The following is a 16,619-nucleotide window of genomic DNA, read 5'->3' as shown; positions in this document are numbered from 1 at the left end:
TAATAATGAAAAAGTTCTACATGCTATGCTATAAAAGATACACTACTAATGATCTACACAATAGCAATATCAGAGTTAATATGAGAAAAGAGGATTGTCAGCAGGAGAAAAGCTGAATTATTCTTGTTAATATGGTACAAAATGTGAAGGCAAGACGTTCTTGTATGACATGAATCAGCATGGGAGAAGCAGCTGTAATGAAAGCTGCAACTTTAAAATTTACAGGTACATATCAAAAAAGGAGCATATAGGAGCAGACAGCTCAAGTGTGGCAGTGACTGGACTATAATGAATAATTTATTTGGTATATGAATACCTTTTGCTTAAAGCATGCATTATTACAGAACAAATTGTAGAAAATCAGTGTAGAATTTTTATTCTTTGAAAGAATGAATTAAGGAAATGTTCTCAAATACAGGAGCTGCCAGGGAATGTTCCAGTGAAACGGGGAACTCTTTTTCAGTTGCCTTTCTGTAATCTGCTGCTTCTGTGTCACAGGGAAAGTGATCAAGCTATGGTCATTCAGGCTCTTATTCTTTTACCTGCTCCAGGTGCTTGCTTCAAAACCCTTCAGAATCCTTGCTGTCTACATTCATGCTTTGAATTTGTGCCCCATGTTGGAGTTTCATTTTTTCTGGATAGTTACTGGAAGTGGTACAAGGTGATGTGACTTTTGGGCATGGGAGTCCAGTTGCAAGTCAGCTGCACTGTTCTGGGCTGTGTTGTACCTGGAAGGGAACTGTGAAAGGAATGGAGAGACTGGCTTTGCCACTGACTTCAGCATTGGCTCATATGTATTTGTATATAATTTTGATTTTGTTTTGAAGGAGCAGGCTGGCCATATTTTTTACTGTTGATTTATATAATTATAGTTCATGAGCATTCTAGGAATGGTCCAGGATGTGTCTGATGCATTGCTCATCGGTCAACAACCCTTTTATTTGGGTTATGGTAATTTATAGGAGTCCTGATGTGTTTGATACGGTTCTGATTATTAAAAAATACAGTAAATAAGAAGAAATGGTGAATGAAGTGACAAAGTAGTAGAAACACAATTTGTTTAATTTCAAACAAATCGGAAAGTGAAATCTAAATTAAAGGACATGATAAATAACATTCAGAGTATATCTTTATGGACAGAAACTTACAAGTGCAGTTACAACATTCATAGTCTTCCCCAGACAGACATGAACTGGCTCTGAAACAGAAACCCTATTATAACATTTTGAGGGATGTGTGATGCATTATTTGTAGCTCATGCATGGTTATACGAACAAGACAGATATCTATCTGTGTGCACCTGTCAGTCTAAGTATATCAAAATAAAACATGATCCAGAGCAGGGATGACACTGTGGATCCAATTAACTTATTCATTGGGTAGGGCTTTTTTTATGGCACATTGTATATGCCAGGGTGTCCTATTCTAGTTTTCCAGAGATCCTTTTCATAGATCTTGTTCTGATTTAGAGCACTAGCATTTTTTAAAATGAGAGCGTGTTATGCAGAGTGAAAATCTTTATTTTTTTCTCTCAGTTTTACTTGATCTTAGCACCTCAAATGCTTACAAATGCACTGTGCTAGGAAGTCTTTAGACAAAAGAACAGAAGACCATCTTTGAGAAAAACATGTCCAAGATGCTATAATATTTAATACTGGACCATTACTGGATCCTGCCTGAAGTCTTTTTCTGGGAAAGGTTAAAAATGCAGCAATTAGAATCCCGAAGGAAGCCATGCTGAGTGTTACAGAGTTCCCATGTCTTTACAGAGGGGAACAGGGTTGGTTTTGTCCACCTTTATATTTTCATTGTTAAATTCTCTGTTTTGAATCATCAGTCATATTAGATACTTGCTTCTTTAAAAATACTTGTATATGGCTAGCTCATAGGTTTTTCTCAGAATAAGTTGCTACTGAATTGTTCATAAAGTCTAGGAAGTATAGTATTCCATGAATCAGAAGAAAAATTAAAGCAATATCAGCAGCAACAACTTTAGAGGGGCTCTTATAGCTTATTTGTTTTCTTTCTTTCTAAACATCCAAGCACAACTTTCATTTTTCTCTAAATATTTCTTTGCATTCACTCTGCCTGTTTAAAATATCTCCCACTGCACTGTAACCTCTCTGCCATAGACAGTCACTTTTGCTGTTTTAAGCCACTGGTCTACATTATTCATTTATTTATTTGGGCTTGGCTTTGCCTGGCTTTTCCTGCAGGCTTATTAGCTCTACTCCATGTATCTTGGTAGACTGCACTCCCATTCCCTGCTACCTGTGGTGGCAGCATCTTCCTTTCTACCTCACCTTCTCTCTCAATGCTGGTGAAAAACAGCACACTGAAGATTATATGGAGCATGAAATAGCCCAGGAATGGCTTTTCTCGCGCTACTTAAACTTCATTTAATGAAGCTGAAATACAAAGCCATCAGCTGAAAAATGTGATGGGAATTCACCTCATCGGCTCAGGAAAGCATCTGTTGTGGTGATCTGAAGCTGTCTTAGCTAAAGGCGAAACAGCGCTATTTTTAAAGCACATTCCCGTCATGGAAACAAGGAAATGGAGTCAGTGGACCAGAGCACAAGGGAATGATCTGAACTTTGAGAAATGTTGTAGGGGAGAGTTCAGTGCAGCGAGCCATTGAAGCTAATGTTTAGGTCATACTGAACTCTTAGCAAAATTGTTTTTTTCAGTTGTTTTAAGTATGTCACCCTTATCATTCTGCTTTCGATTTTGCTGGAATTGTTTGGATTTTTTTGACCATTTCTGAATCTTCCCTGTCTCCTATTTTGCAGTAATATCTTGTGAACTAGAACAGCATACTTAGATAAGGATCATTGTTCCAGGCAAAATAGGAGTCTGAGACCGTTCATAACACAGAACCATTCCAAAGTAGTTTGTAAGCAACCTAAAATGAATATTTCACATGTGGGTATAGATCATAAGTTTGCTGCACCACATGAAAGAAAACAATTAGAAATTTACCGAGCCACTGAAATAACTAATTGGTTTACAACTAAACAACTAATCATCTGCACATTAATAGGGAATGGAGCAGGTATATGATAATAAGACAGTCTTCTCCTTCTATTCCTAGTTTGGGAACACTTGGAACTGAAGTTGGCCCAGTGTGTATCTGGGTGTGTTTATCTTTTGTCAAGTGGGTTTCTACACCTGAACTAGTCACATGACAGAATGTTGTATTTTTTTAGGGCACAATTCATCTGATTAAAAATGAATATCCACTTTAGGATGGACTGCTCCTTGTAAAACTCTATTTCCACTTGTCACAGAGAGAGCCCAGGTGTTAGCTCAGGTGGAGATGTCCATGATCCAGGTGTCTAAGGAGTGTTGTGAGTTCCAACTGTGCAGGAAATAAAGAGCATGGCAGGAAAGAGACAGGGAGAGGTGGAGCACAATCCTAATATGTTAAAGGGATCTATTTTAATGCCTCTAAATGGCTTGGTGATGTCACACAGCTTTAAAACTCAGAAATCCGCTTAGGTATACTGAACAGTGTCTTCTATGAAGGCTATTAGTTTAAGACTTAGTAGGGTCAGTGAAAAGTGCTGGGTCCCATTAGAAAGCTTAGAAACTCTTATTTCTCAGCTATATAGAGATTGTCTTTTTACCCCTGCACAGACAGGAGATAGTGGTCTTTAAAGTAGCATATACAGAAAATTTTCACTTGGTGAAAGACTGTCATGTATCTTGAGCTTCAGGCTAAACTCATTATTTTCATAGCTGAAAGGAGGATGATTTCTGTGTTTGACTAAAGAAGGAGGAAATTTTTTCTTTAAAAAAGACAGCTGTTTGGTGCCTCTCATATTTCCAGCTCTGAAAATGGTTTGCTGGTTGAAATGTTAGAATAGTCCCTGATGAAATTACTTGGACAGTGAAATCATGAGCTGGTAAAACCAATTTTAGCATGTTAGTCTTGGACCAAAACAGCTATGGCCATATGCTGAAAAACACTGACCTGGTATAGAGTTTCTCTCCTGGCTCAGATGTGGTCAGCAGACTTTAAAAGGATAATTTTTTCCCTTTAGGCTTTATGTTAGAGCAGATATACTCTTCTTTTGATCCTAACTTTAGGATCAATTCCTCTCTCTTCTTACAGTCAATATAGAACTGACACTGACCAACTAGATAGACTTGATAAACTTGAAAATGACTGGCCTGGTAGACAAGGGGAGAGAAGTGGATATTGTCTACCTGGACTTCAGTGAGGCCTTTGACAGTCTCCCAAAAGATCGTCATTGACATAGACTGTAATGAAAATAAGAGTGGGTGAATACATCGTAATGTATGTTCTTATTGATTTGGCAGAAACACAATATCTTGTCCTCAGACAAGATTTTTGTAGGGCGATCCTGTAGGGAAAAGGCCCGTGTTAAACATTAGGAAACCCCCTTTCTATCACAGAGGCAGAAGACTTTAAGGACAGAAGGTTTTTAATGTCTCAGCTGTTTCTGCAAATGATGGCAAGGGTATGATTGCCTAATTTGGGTTTTAACTGAAAATCTACTGAAATGAAAAGAATTTGACTCACTGTATTTGATAGGCATTTGATTTGTAAATTAACTATAGAGTCTTGCTTCAAGAGCTATTTGTTGCAACAGACATTTGACATGTTGTCTATTGTTACTGATGTACACACTTACTATTAGAAATCTCCATATCTGACAGTGTTTATTTGTATACCGATACTAAAACTGGCATATGTATTTCTACCAACTCAGCTATCCAGCTTATTTTAAAACAATAATAAATTATTGTTGAAATCACAGGGGAAAAACATACAGAAAAAAAATGAATGCATCACATTCATTGGACAACTGTATCTATGAGCTACATTCTAAATTCTGACACTGAAGAATCCACTGTTCAAGAAACAGTGATGTGCAGAATTGAAAGGACTCTACTTTTGTACAGAGGAGTTATTATGAATTCACAACTATTTCATAGCAAAAGCTGTTTGTTTGAGATGAAAAGACACTATTACACTGTCATGGTGAAAGATGCTTCCTTTCAGCTAGCTCTGTCAGAGAGATGTTTTGTATGAGATGTATGAAAACCGGGATATTTTTATAGCTTTCAAATGAAAAGAAGTGTGTAATAACGGCAAATGGTTAGAAACAATGAAACCAGTTCACCTTAAACACCTTTCTCCAGAGTAGGCAGTTTATAAGTTACCTGAGGGGAAGGGCATCCACCCATTTTTATTCTCATGACTGTAGTGTCATTTGTATTTGTATTTATGGTTTTTATTGTTAAATAGAGGTATGAAGCATGAATGAAGACGTGATGGTTGAATAGCTGTAGACAGTCACAGGACCCATAGGGAAAACACAGCAGCACTGTCGTGTTCTCCTCTGGTTTTCCTATTCTTTCTTCTAACAAGTTCCTGCGTGATGCTGAGCGTGACCCTGCCAGGATGGACTGGTTCCTGTGTTTTAGTACAAGAGCCTTGAGGTTCATGTTCTTGACATATCTCTGCTAGGCTCTTCTCAGAAAGAAATGCACCTGAGTGTTTACAGTTAGGCTGATTTTCAAGGACCAATCAGACTATAAACAAGATAGCAAGTTATATCCATACTATAATAGTTTTAGTCTCTGATACAAGAATAGAAATTTGCAAGCCTTATGGAAGTATATGTATACAGTGTAGAAATACCTGCTGTTATCAAAGATATACCTGAAGTACTGAGAAGCACTTCAATGACAGAAGGCAAGAGCTCACAGAGAGCTGCTTTGGTCTGCTGAGGAATTTTCAGTAGAGACCTTCCCTTACTTCAGAGCAAATCAAACCTCTAAAATACATGCAGAAATACAGGAGTTGGGAGATGTGGCACAATCCTTAATGTACAGATTTTCTTTTGTGAGGTAGAGCCAGCTCCACACAAATGGGGTTTATAATACTTCTGATTCCATACCAAGCACTGTTGTGTTACTTAGCTTGTAGGGGAAGATAATGTTTCTGAACATATTACCACAGGAGAATCACTGGAACTGAATTTGTGGCACATCAGCTATTTAACAGAGCTCCCCATGTGAACACCCAAGTGTTGCATGCTGTATCAGGCAGCACCTTGTGTATTGCACATTTGTAGCCCACCTCTTTTTCTTGTGGGCATTTGTTTACAGCTGTGCTGGAAGTGGTTCTCTTTGTTTTGGGCAAAACAGTTGTCACAGTTACAGCTGGCTACAGAACTGGTGTCTAATTCTCACTACACAGTGGTAGATATTTCCCTCCTTCCTTCTTTGCCTGATTTTACAATTCTTCTCTGTGCAGTGATATGAGTGTCAACGGAAAAATACAGAAAGGTAGATGATAGAGAGCAGGTTCCATGATGTCTGTCAGGCTGCCAGTTCTTGCTCCGCCTTTTTGCCTCTTCAATCCATCCTCATCCCTGGAAATGTGCTCCTGTCAAAGGGGAGAGGTAAGTCAGTCTCATCATATATAATTTCACCCTGGTACCCAGCAACATTTATCTTACAACCAGTCCTGTTTACAGTAAAAAAGCATCAGGGAATTGCAGGTGTTTAGCAAACAAAACCAAGCAGGATCTAGTCCAAATGTCACACTGGGAACAGTGAGACATTTTCCTCAGCTGACAAAAGAATCCTTTAATCCGCACTTGGCAAACAAAAGCAAGCTCATTAATAAATCTTTTAAGCTCTTATCTCTTTTCCTTATGAAAAAAATCCTCTCTGTGCTTAAAGTGCATCATGACAATTGTAAAAAGAAATCTAAGCCCTTTTTCTTTGTGGTGTGTCCTAACTGAAATGCAATATTATGGTGTAGATCCCATGCGTATCAATGGTCTTCTATATGCTATTACAACCTGTAGTCAAAGCATAAAGGTGAAAAGATTCATGGCAACTCAGTTGTGGTCAAAATACAGAGGGATCAGAACACAGGAGGGAGTCCTGTCACAGGAGTTTGTTTTCTGTATGAAACGCTTTTGGTCTGTAAAGTGCAAATTCCAATAGTGCCAGAGAAGTGGAAATACAATATTAAATCTGTTGTTTTAATTACGTGAAAGTAGCACACTAGAATGTTGACTTAGCATTGAAACATATACCTTTGTGAGAACTTCTACTGCAAGCTGTACATTATGATGTTATATCCCATTTCTAATCATCTGGGGCTTGATTTTTGGCAGCTATCTTGTAGCCGCTGGTTATTTTAAAGCATGTTATCCATGCTCCCCTCCTGTAGCTGGTCTGACTGTCTTCTCGATGTTCTCATCTTTCTTAGTTTATATCTAAACTGTGGATGCTTATAGTGCTTTGGATCTTCCACCTTCAAGCACATAACCTGGTTTTATCCTGAGTCTATGTCAGCGATGAAACCCATACAATGGAAAGGCAGCAGGTAGTGAAGAGCTACAACACCTTTCCAGTTAAGTCTCCCACCTGGACAATCAAGAAAGCAGGACCTTGTGTCTCTACCTTCCCTGCAGCTTTACAAACTTGCTATTTGGTGCCATCACAGGCAAAACAGACTTGGGAAATTTCACTTATTTTTTTTTATTGTCAGGTAAACTTTTAATATGTGATTTGATTATTGAGAAAAAGGAAGAAAACATAAAAAATTCCACAAACACATGGGGTGACACATGTCCCCCTACTCCAGGTAAAACTCCAACTCAGGACCTCTTCTTTCTAATGCTTAGTCTAAGCCACTTGTTTCTCTACAGGTCATACTTGGTCCATCCTAATCCCTCTTGTTAGGTACTGAGCAGCACAGGAGGTTGGAGTTCTGTGTCAAATGGACTACAGCATTCCTGCTTACTACCCAAAATCCCAAAATTAGTTTTGGTGAGTTCCCACAGAAAGATGAAGAAGAAGAACAAATTACCGCATGCGTCTTCATTGTTCACGTACAAGCAACTGCTTCACATGTTCTGAAAATACAGCACATAAAGGAGTGCAAAAAAAAATGTCCATGTTACAGATAATGACAGTATGCCTTGTGAAAGAACAGTACAGCTAATCATAAAAGATTTAAAGCTGTCCTTTCTAACTTAGTTCCTACAGCCTTTACAAATGAAATAATTTGTTTTAGTCATTTAAAAGGACCTACCTCTGGGATCCAAAACAAAGCATGTATTTTGTTACGTCTCAAGAAAATGTCTCTTTCTATTGGCCATTAGTAGCCTAAAGGCCATAAGTACATCATATCATTCATATAAATCTTCACTTTTATGAGAATTGAAACTGCCAGATCAGTTAACTTGTCACAATGGTAGACACAGAGGCTTGTGAAATGGGAACTGATATTTTGCAAACTATTTCCCTTTATTTAAGCTGAATGCCATTGTAAACTTCAAAAGAGCTACAAGGAGTATTAATTTGAAAACATAAAGGTCACACAAGGCCTAACAAACGGGAAGCCTTTGGCAAAAATGTACTTGCTGACTTGAGCACTACCTCTGAAAATGAAAACAAACCAATATATGTTATAATCAATTTGAATGCACAGAAAGACTCTGGGTGTATATCCCTTCCTAGAGGGGCTGAGCAGACACAATCTCAGTACTGCTTCAGCCAGCCAAGTCTATTTGCTCTTCTTTGATATGTAGTGTTAATAGCAAATAGTGACAGCAAATGCTGATACTGTTGAGATGCTGATTAATGGAGCTAGGCTCTTTAGCTCACACAGCAGTAGCTCGTGTTGATATTCGCATAGTTTGCATTGAATCTACACCAGGCAATGACTCTTTTCTGTAACTAGCCTAAAGGATTAAAGACAGTATAGAGATTCGCAATGTACAGATGGCCACAAGCTCCAAAACTAGACTACAAAACTGTTGTCTAACCCCGATAAATTTTATTTTATTGAAAAAAACGTAGTATTAAATCACAAGCAAATAGATGCCAGTGAGAAGAATCAGAAGTGAAAATAAACGACATCTTTTCATGAGTGGAAGTTAGAAAACAGGCTTGACCACAAACGAGTGATGGAAATGTACATTCATTTATATATTAATAGAAATATATCATAGAATAGAATCATATAATCTATTTGGTTAGAAGAGACCCTCAAGATCATCAAGTCTAACCATAACCTAACTTTGGCACTAAACTGTGTCCCTAAGAACCTCATCTACACATATTTTAAACTCCTCCAGGGATGGTGACTCCACCACTTCCCTGGTCAGCCTGTTCCAATGTCTGACAACCCTTTCCATGAGGAATTTTTTTCCTAATATCCAAGCTAAAACCTTCCTTGTGCAACCTAAGGTCATTTCCTTTTGTCCTATCACTTGCTACTTGGGAAAGAGACCATGCTACAACCTTCTTTCAGGCAGTTGTAGACAGCATAAGGTCTCCCCTCAGCCTCCTTTTCTCCAGGCTGAACAGCCCCAGTTCTCTCAGCTGCTTCTCATCACACTTGTGCCCAGACCCCTCACCAGCTTTGTTGCCTGCTCTACACTCTCTACAGCACCTCAGTGTGTTTTCCTATAGCGAAGGGCCCAAAATGAACACAGGATTCAAGGTGGGGCCTCACCAGCACCAAGTACAAGGGGACAATAATTTCTCTAGTCCTGCTGGCCACACTACTCCTGATACAAGCCAGGATGCTGTTGGTCTTTTTGGCCACCTGGGCACACGCTGGCTCATGTTCTGCCAGTTGTCAATCAACACCCCCAGGTCTTTTTCCACCAAGCAGCTTTCCAGCCACTCTTCCCCGAGCCTGTAGCATTGCCAATGCAGGACCTGGCACTTGGCCTTGTTAAACCTCATACAATTGGCCTCAGCTATCAATCCAGCTTGGCCAGGTCCCTCTGTAAAGCATCCTACCCTTCAGCAACACTCCCAACCAATTTGGTGTCATCTGCAAATTTACTGAGGGTGCACTCAATTCCCTCATCTAGGCCATTGATAAAGAGATTAAACAGAACTGGCTCAAATACTGAGCCCTGGGGAACACCACTCGTGACTGGGCAGCAACCAGATTTGACTCCATTCACCACATACATATATGTTTATACACTCATACGTGTGCACATATGGGTTATAGAATGTGTTTAGATATTTACACACATTAACTTTTTATTACTATCTGATATACACTACGATAATTTTGGATTGATCCAACAGATCAGTTTTGTACTATCTTAACAGTTACATTTATGATTCCGTAATGGGACTTTTATTATTTTAACTAAGTGCATTGCAGTTATCCAAAGATCCTAATATCAAAAAGTATTGTGAACATATAATGCAGCACTGACTAGCAAAATAAGCCTATTGTTATTTTTTTTTTGCAAGAAGTATTTTTTCTTATTATATTCCTGGTAGGTAATTATCGACATAGCATTGATATTGCAATTACTGCCAACCCAGACATTCTGTACTGGCTTATGGTCATCTAATAAGCTGGAACAGGGCTGGTTCAGCTACAGGCTGTAATGAGCCTGTTGGAACAAAAAGTGTTCATACGAGGAAAGCGGCTTCACCTCAAAGATTATCCTTGCTTTTAAACAGCTCTAAGCATTCAGTTACTGCTCATAAACCTTCTTAAGCCCAGCATGGAAAAACAGAATGTTTAGACAAATTCTATTCCAAATTGTTTTCCTAGTGGAAAAGCCAAAATTATTGTTTAATTGCAATACATAGGAAAGAAATCTGATAGCAGAAGCCTTCTTGCTCTTGTGAAAGGGGATGTAACATGTATGTGCAGGGGCACATGAAGCAAGATAAGTTCAGCCTAGAAATAAGATTCAGTTTCCTATAGCCAAGGGAAATTAAACATGGAAACAACATACTTTGGGAGGCAAGAAGAGTTTTGTGTGTTTATTTTTCAATACAAGATTAAATGACTTTCCAAAAGACAGGCTTTAATTCCACATCTTAAAAGAACTCCATGGCTTGTGTTTACAGAAGACTTGATAATTGCCACCTCTTGAGCACATAAAGAACCTATATTTACCACTTAGCTTCAAAAAAAGCCAGCCAATGAATATAGGCACTAAAAGGAGGGCCAAAAAGAAGAAGACATCAACAGGCAGAGGAAAAATATGTTTTAACAGATTTAATCTGCCAGGGTGCACCTTCAATTTTGTGCCTTAAATCTCTACTATGGAATTTTACAACATATTTTTCAATAGTATATATATATTTTCTTGTTAGTTTTTCCTCCTCCTTTGGGAAGGTAGGCTTTATCGTTACAACTGTCAAACCCTGCTCTTTTTGCCAAGATACTTGTGGAGAAGGAAAAAGAAAAAAAATGGTAGAAAGACAGTAATGGAGGTTGAGAACACCCGATAGTCTTCTATTGTGAGGAAAACATTCCGCTTTCATCTCCCGGTCCTCCCTATTTTGTTGGTTTACATTTCCCTGAGCTTTCTGGAAATGTTGTTAGCCTTTTTCTGCAAGTGGGCTGTGACAGATAGATACAGAATAGGAGGCACGGGAGAACTGTTAGTTCCTCCTTGCCCCACTCAATATCCTCCTGGACCTGAATGTAAACTGGTGTACTTAATGGTGACTTTTTACTCCTTTTAGTGGTTAATTCTGAAAAAAATAAAATAAAAAAAAAAGTATTTAAAAAATCCCCAACACTTTCTGTGTAGTAAGAGAGCCTGATTCAAACACATAGTTAGGGAGGCAAAAAATCTACAAGGTCTTCTTAGCAGGATGTTAATGACATTGGTTAGAGAGATGCAACTGTTCAGGTATTACACAAAAGAGCATTGAATCCCAAGGGAAGAATAAAGAAAGGCAGTGTGGTAGCTCAGACCTTTGATTTGTGAGCCAAGAGACCCTGATAATACTCCAAGGACTGATACTCACCTGTACATACTGGGATTCTGCTTGGTTTTCTATTTGTTTATTCATATGCCCCCTGGGTGGAATTCGTCTGACCATATTCAACTATCTAGAACTTAGCTAATTATCTTAATCTCTCTTTATAGTTGTGGAGAGACATTCACAGGTGATTAATCTCTTCCTAGATGTGTGAATCCTCTAAAATAGGTCAGAGGAATGGCATCTTGACTCTAAAGACAACCTGAGATAACTGGCTCAGATGCCAACACCTGCTCTACAGTTAAATTTCAGATCCTGTTATGGACGTTCGCCATGAATTCTATAATTGTATTATTTGTGGATTTTATAGACAGATTCATCCAATTAAAGTGAGGCACCCAGGGGAAAAAGAAAAATTTGGATTTTAGTCATATATAGAGAAAACTTATTTTCAGCGAGACAGGAATTATTTTCCATTCCCTTTCTTCCTATTGAATTCCTTCTTCCTAGTATGTTATTTTTAATGTCCTTTAGTTCAATAAGGAAGTTTGTGGTTGGTCTTTCATGCTACCATTTGTTTGAACCACTCATATGTGTCCTATGCTGGACTGCAGAACAAAGTACTACTGTTTTTACAAGTTTGCTACAAACAGAGCGGCAGAAAGAGCTGATTTCCTGGAATGGCTTCTGAATGGAATTGTTTTAAAGCATTGTCCTTGTTCTTCTCCAAAATAATTAGCTCAAGTAGGAATTTTTTCAGTAATTTTTCACTGACTCAAGCACCGACATAAATTTATGTTCAGTCTTACTTATTGGAGATGCAAGACGCAGAAAGGAATTTTCAAGTGCTTGGCAAGTATTACCTGAATAAACTACAGCATGAAAGAGAGAAAACACTTGCAGTGAGAAATAATAGCCTTAGAATATTATTATTATATATGATGGTTTAGGCATTTTTTCTGATGGGTTGGAAAAAAGTGTTAAAACCTTTCTGGTAAAAGCACTGCTTGAACCCCAAACTTCTATTTCATGGATTGTTTGCTTGCATGAATGTGGTTCTGTGAAGAAAAGGATCAAACACAACATTGATTTTCTAGCTTTTAATAAGTTTCACTTAATTTCTTAGTGAACAGTGATTTTTTGGTGTGGGGAAGAATTCACATCTAATCCATGGGTTGTTGGTGCTGGGAAACATAACTGGTACAAAGCAACTTTATAGTTAATTCTGCATCTCACATTTTAGATCTTGGCAAATGCAAGTCTAATTTTCCTTTTGTTTAGGGAAGGGGAAGGAGTGGATGTCTCTTATCTCTGCAAATTCCTCTCTGACACTCAAAAACAACTTATCTGACATATTCACCACATTCTCCCTTCAACAAAACTGGTCTAATGATAAGTCCTTCTGGTCTGAGCTTGTAGATCTATGTATTCAAGTTTCAGCTGGCAAGTAATGTAAGGAAACCGGACTGAGTTATCTGGAAAATAGTAGTTATGGCTGCTGGTGAAGTGAAATTATAGGAAGGTTTTGGGCTGCATAATTTCCTTATGATTACCTGCCCCAAGTAAGGGTTTTGTGTCTTTTCTCTTTGTAGGAGTCAGTTCACAGCTGGAGAGACATTTAACCAGCGTTAGTTACTGGCATTGATGCTGGAGCATCAAAACACGCTACCAGCAACGGCAGCCACCTCATCACATCCCGTTCCACAGCTGAGTCAAAGGTTGCGTCAGGCTTCATTTGCTGCTTGTTTTAAAAATCTTGCTCAGGTCCAATTTGTGACAGTAAGAGCAATGTAGCATGAGTGCTAATTCTAATTAAATTTTGTGTGTAGAGGCTTTTATCCGCCCTCATTAGCTGAAGGACCCTGTCACTGGGGAGTCTCTCTTACATAGAGGAGGAGAATTCAGCTTCTCCTGGTGCTCCACTGTCAGGTTTGTGAGGCACAACCATTGGAACCAAATGAGGCCATGCTAAATCATGCTAACGAAACACTAATCATCTATTTCAAGGCCTAAGACACCGCAGAATTGGAAAGGAATTTATTTATACTTTAGAAACCTTTTGTCAAGATTCCAATAAAGAAAATACGTGGTATCCCAGAAGGACAGTCTGCTTTCCTCTCCTTATCTTTCTTCATGTTAACTAAGGTGAAATCTTGAGCTTTGAACATATATAAAAGTATGTATCAATTCTAATTCATTCAATGTCGAATAGTTCAACACTTGAGTTCTCAAAACCACTTAAACTCACTAACTTTCCATTATGACTGTGTATATAATTTTATCAAAAAGAAATATAATTCACTGTTACTCTACATTGTGCCAATAGCTTGACAAAGTGGCTGCCCGAGCACGGCAGTGTAAAAATAAAAATAATCAGTTTTGTGCAAATTTCATGAGCCAAGCTGCCAAACCAGCTTTTTGAAATGGATAGATTGCTTAACTTTATTCATATATCTTCTGATAATTTCCCTTTTCTGAAACATTAAAATGACAGATATGAGTGTTTTGTGGCCTTTTTTCCCTCCTTAGATCTACACAGAAAAATAAAAAAATGCTATTTCTACCTCACCTTTTCATGTCATTCAGAAATCTTGCTCCATACAGGAGTCAACAGGGTTCTGCATGGAAACGGAACACCAGACATACACAAAAAACTATAGGAATGTGGCTTTGATGAGAAAAGAGACTCTAGATATAAAAATCTCAGAGGTCATTGAATTATTTCATTTTATGTGTTTCTATTGTGGGTTTTCATCTGTGTAAATCCTATATGATCTTTTACATGTGAAATCTGTAGAACAGGCTCAGTAAAAAACAGACATGATCTCTAGCTTGTAAGTGATTATCTGGAAGAAGAATACAGAGAAACTGGAAACCATCCAATAAAAACAAATTATGAAAAAGACTTGAAAAAATAAGCTACTCCCTTTTTTACAGCACTTGAAACTATTTATTAATAACTTTATTATGCTTGTTTACTGCTCCCTAGTGCTTAATTATTATTTTTATGGATTTAGGCTTTATTTCATCGTTTTAACATAACAACTGTCGCTTGAGTTGAAGAAACAGAAAGGATAGAATCTGCAATACACAGCGTACAGCTGGTTGAACTGTTCACAGCAAATAATTTACTGGCTCAGTTAAGCCTTATTATCTCTTTGAAAATTGTCCAGAAACAGACTTTGATTATTATGAAATTGTTAATTACTCAAAATCGTTTGAGAAACATTTCATAGACACAGAGTCCAACTTATGGACTGGTCTCAAGCTATCTGTTATTCACTACCCTGAGCTCCTGTTATGTGCTGGTGGGACAAATACAATCTCTAGTTGTTGAGATGATAAGTAGTCAGCAGACGAGAAGCCAGTAGATGGTGCTCAAGGATGCAAAGCCAAATTCTGTGGTTTTAGGGAGGAAGAAAACGTGTTGCTAAGCACTGCAAATGTCTTTATTTGGCTGAATTTTGTGTCTACCCTTAGCAGGTAAGTCTTCTAGTTCTTTGGCTTGTGATAGGGAATAGAAAACTTCCTTAACAGCTCCCACCCATCTGGTCTGAATTATTTGAAATACTTGAGGAGTGGGAACGGAGAGGTTGCCAAAGAGTTATGTAAACTATCTCTGTGAGTTCAAGTTGCCAGGAATATTCACAGCACTACTCTGGAGATTAAAATCCCAGCGTGGAGGAAAGATTAGGCAGAAGGACAAACTGCATCCAAAGATGACAGTGCTCCCTCTTTCCTTTCCTTCTGCAGATCTACTTTGTTATAAAAATTCTCCTCATTTGTATGATGACAGCAGCATCAATCTCCTCAACTTTTATTATATACACTTTACTCAGTTCCTTCAAAACACTACTACCAGTGGTCATCCTCTAAGACTCATGTTCTGTGTTACTCTTGTTTATCCAAAAGAATTTTCCTTTTTGAAAATTAACATAACTAAATCTTCAGATATTTGTGCTAAGAATGTCCTCAGCTGCACGAATTCTTAATTGCCTCATTGATAGCTTGAAAGAGTTGGATTTGCATAGTCTAAGGTAGAGAAGTCCAAAGGGGGATTTGGTCATAATATTCCAGTACACAAGAGGTTGCTCTGAAGTGAGAGGCCATGAATTCTCCCTGGCTGCTCCACGTACTGCAAGTTTTAACAGGCTTAAATGCAAGAGATATTTAGTCTGAATGTTAAAAAAACCCTAAAACTTTGTAACTGTAAGGGTAGTGAAGTGAAGCATTGAACTAGATTTCAGAGAGACTCTCTATTAAACAGTGGTTTTTAAGCACAGGATAGAAAAACTGCTAGCATAGCATAAATAAAGTATATTCTCTTCTGGGAAATGTGTGTGCATATATGTGTAATCTGGATGAGTTTTCAAAATCTCTTCCATTCTAACTTCTGGTTTGTTCACCAAAGGTAAGCACCAGTGGCTGCTTTTCACAGTTCTGCAAATAGATTATTTGATTATAAAATGTGAACCAAAGGCTGGACCTATCCATACAGGTTTTTTACCTGATACACCTCTGTCCACCTGGGCAGGGAAAAAATTAATGAAATATAACAAGAGAAAGTGTAGAGTCTTGCATCTGGGCAGGAACAACCCCAGGTTCCAGTATAAATTGGGGAATGACCTGTTGGAGAGGGGAAAGGGACCTGGGGGTCCTGGTGGACAGCAGGATGACCATGAGCCAGCACTGGGCCCTTGTGGCCAGAAAGGCAAATGGTACCTGGGGTGGATTAGAAGGGGGTGGTCAGTAGGTCAGAGAGGTTCTCCTGCCCCTCTGCTCTGCCCTGGTGAGACCAAACCTGGAATATTGTGTCCAGTTGTGGCCCCTCAGTTCCAGCAGGACAGGGAACTGCTGGA

General features: G+C 38.4%; 1 long non-coding RNA gene across 1 annotated transcript in view; it reads left to right on the top strand.

Moving 5' to 3' along the window:
- LOC110364276 (uncharacterized) overlaps window positions 1-6,443 on the top strand; it is a 36,654-nt gene extending 30,211 nt beyond the window's left edge. Inside the window, exon 3 of the long non-coding RNA XR_010472605.1 lies at window positions 6,293-6,443. This is a non-coding gene — a long non-coding RNA (uncharacterized LOC110364276). The remainder of the gene's footprint in view (window positions 1-6,292) is intronic.
- The last annotated feature ends 10,176 nt before the right edge of the window (window positions 6,444-16,619 follow it).

Source organism: Columba livia, chromosome 4, assembly GCF_036013475.1.
Source record: "Columba livia isolate bColLiv1 breed racing homer chromosome 4, bColLiv1.pat.W.v2, whole genome shotgun sequence".
Lineage (NCBI taxonomy): Eukaryota > Metazoa > Chordata > Aves > Columbiformes > Columbidae > Columba > Columba livia.
This window is presented reverse-complemented; position numbering and strand designations above follow the sequence as displayed.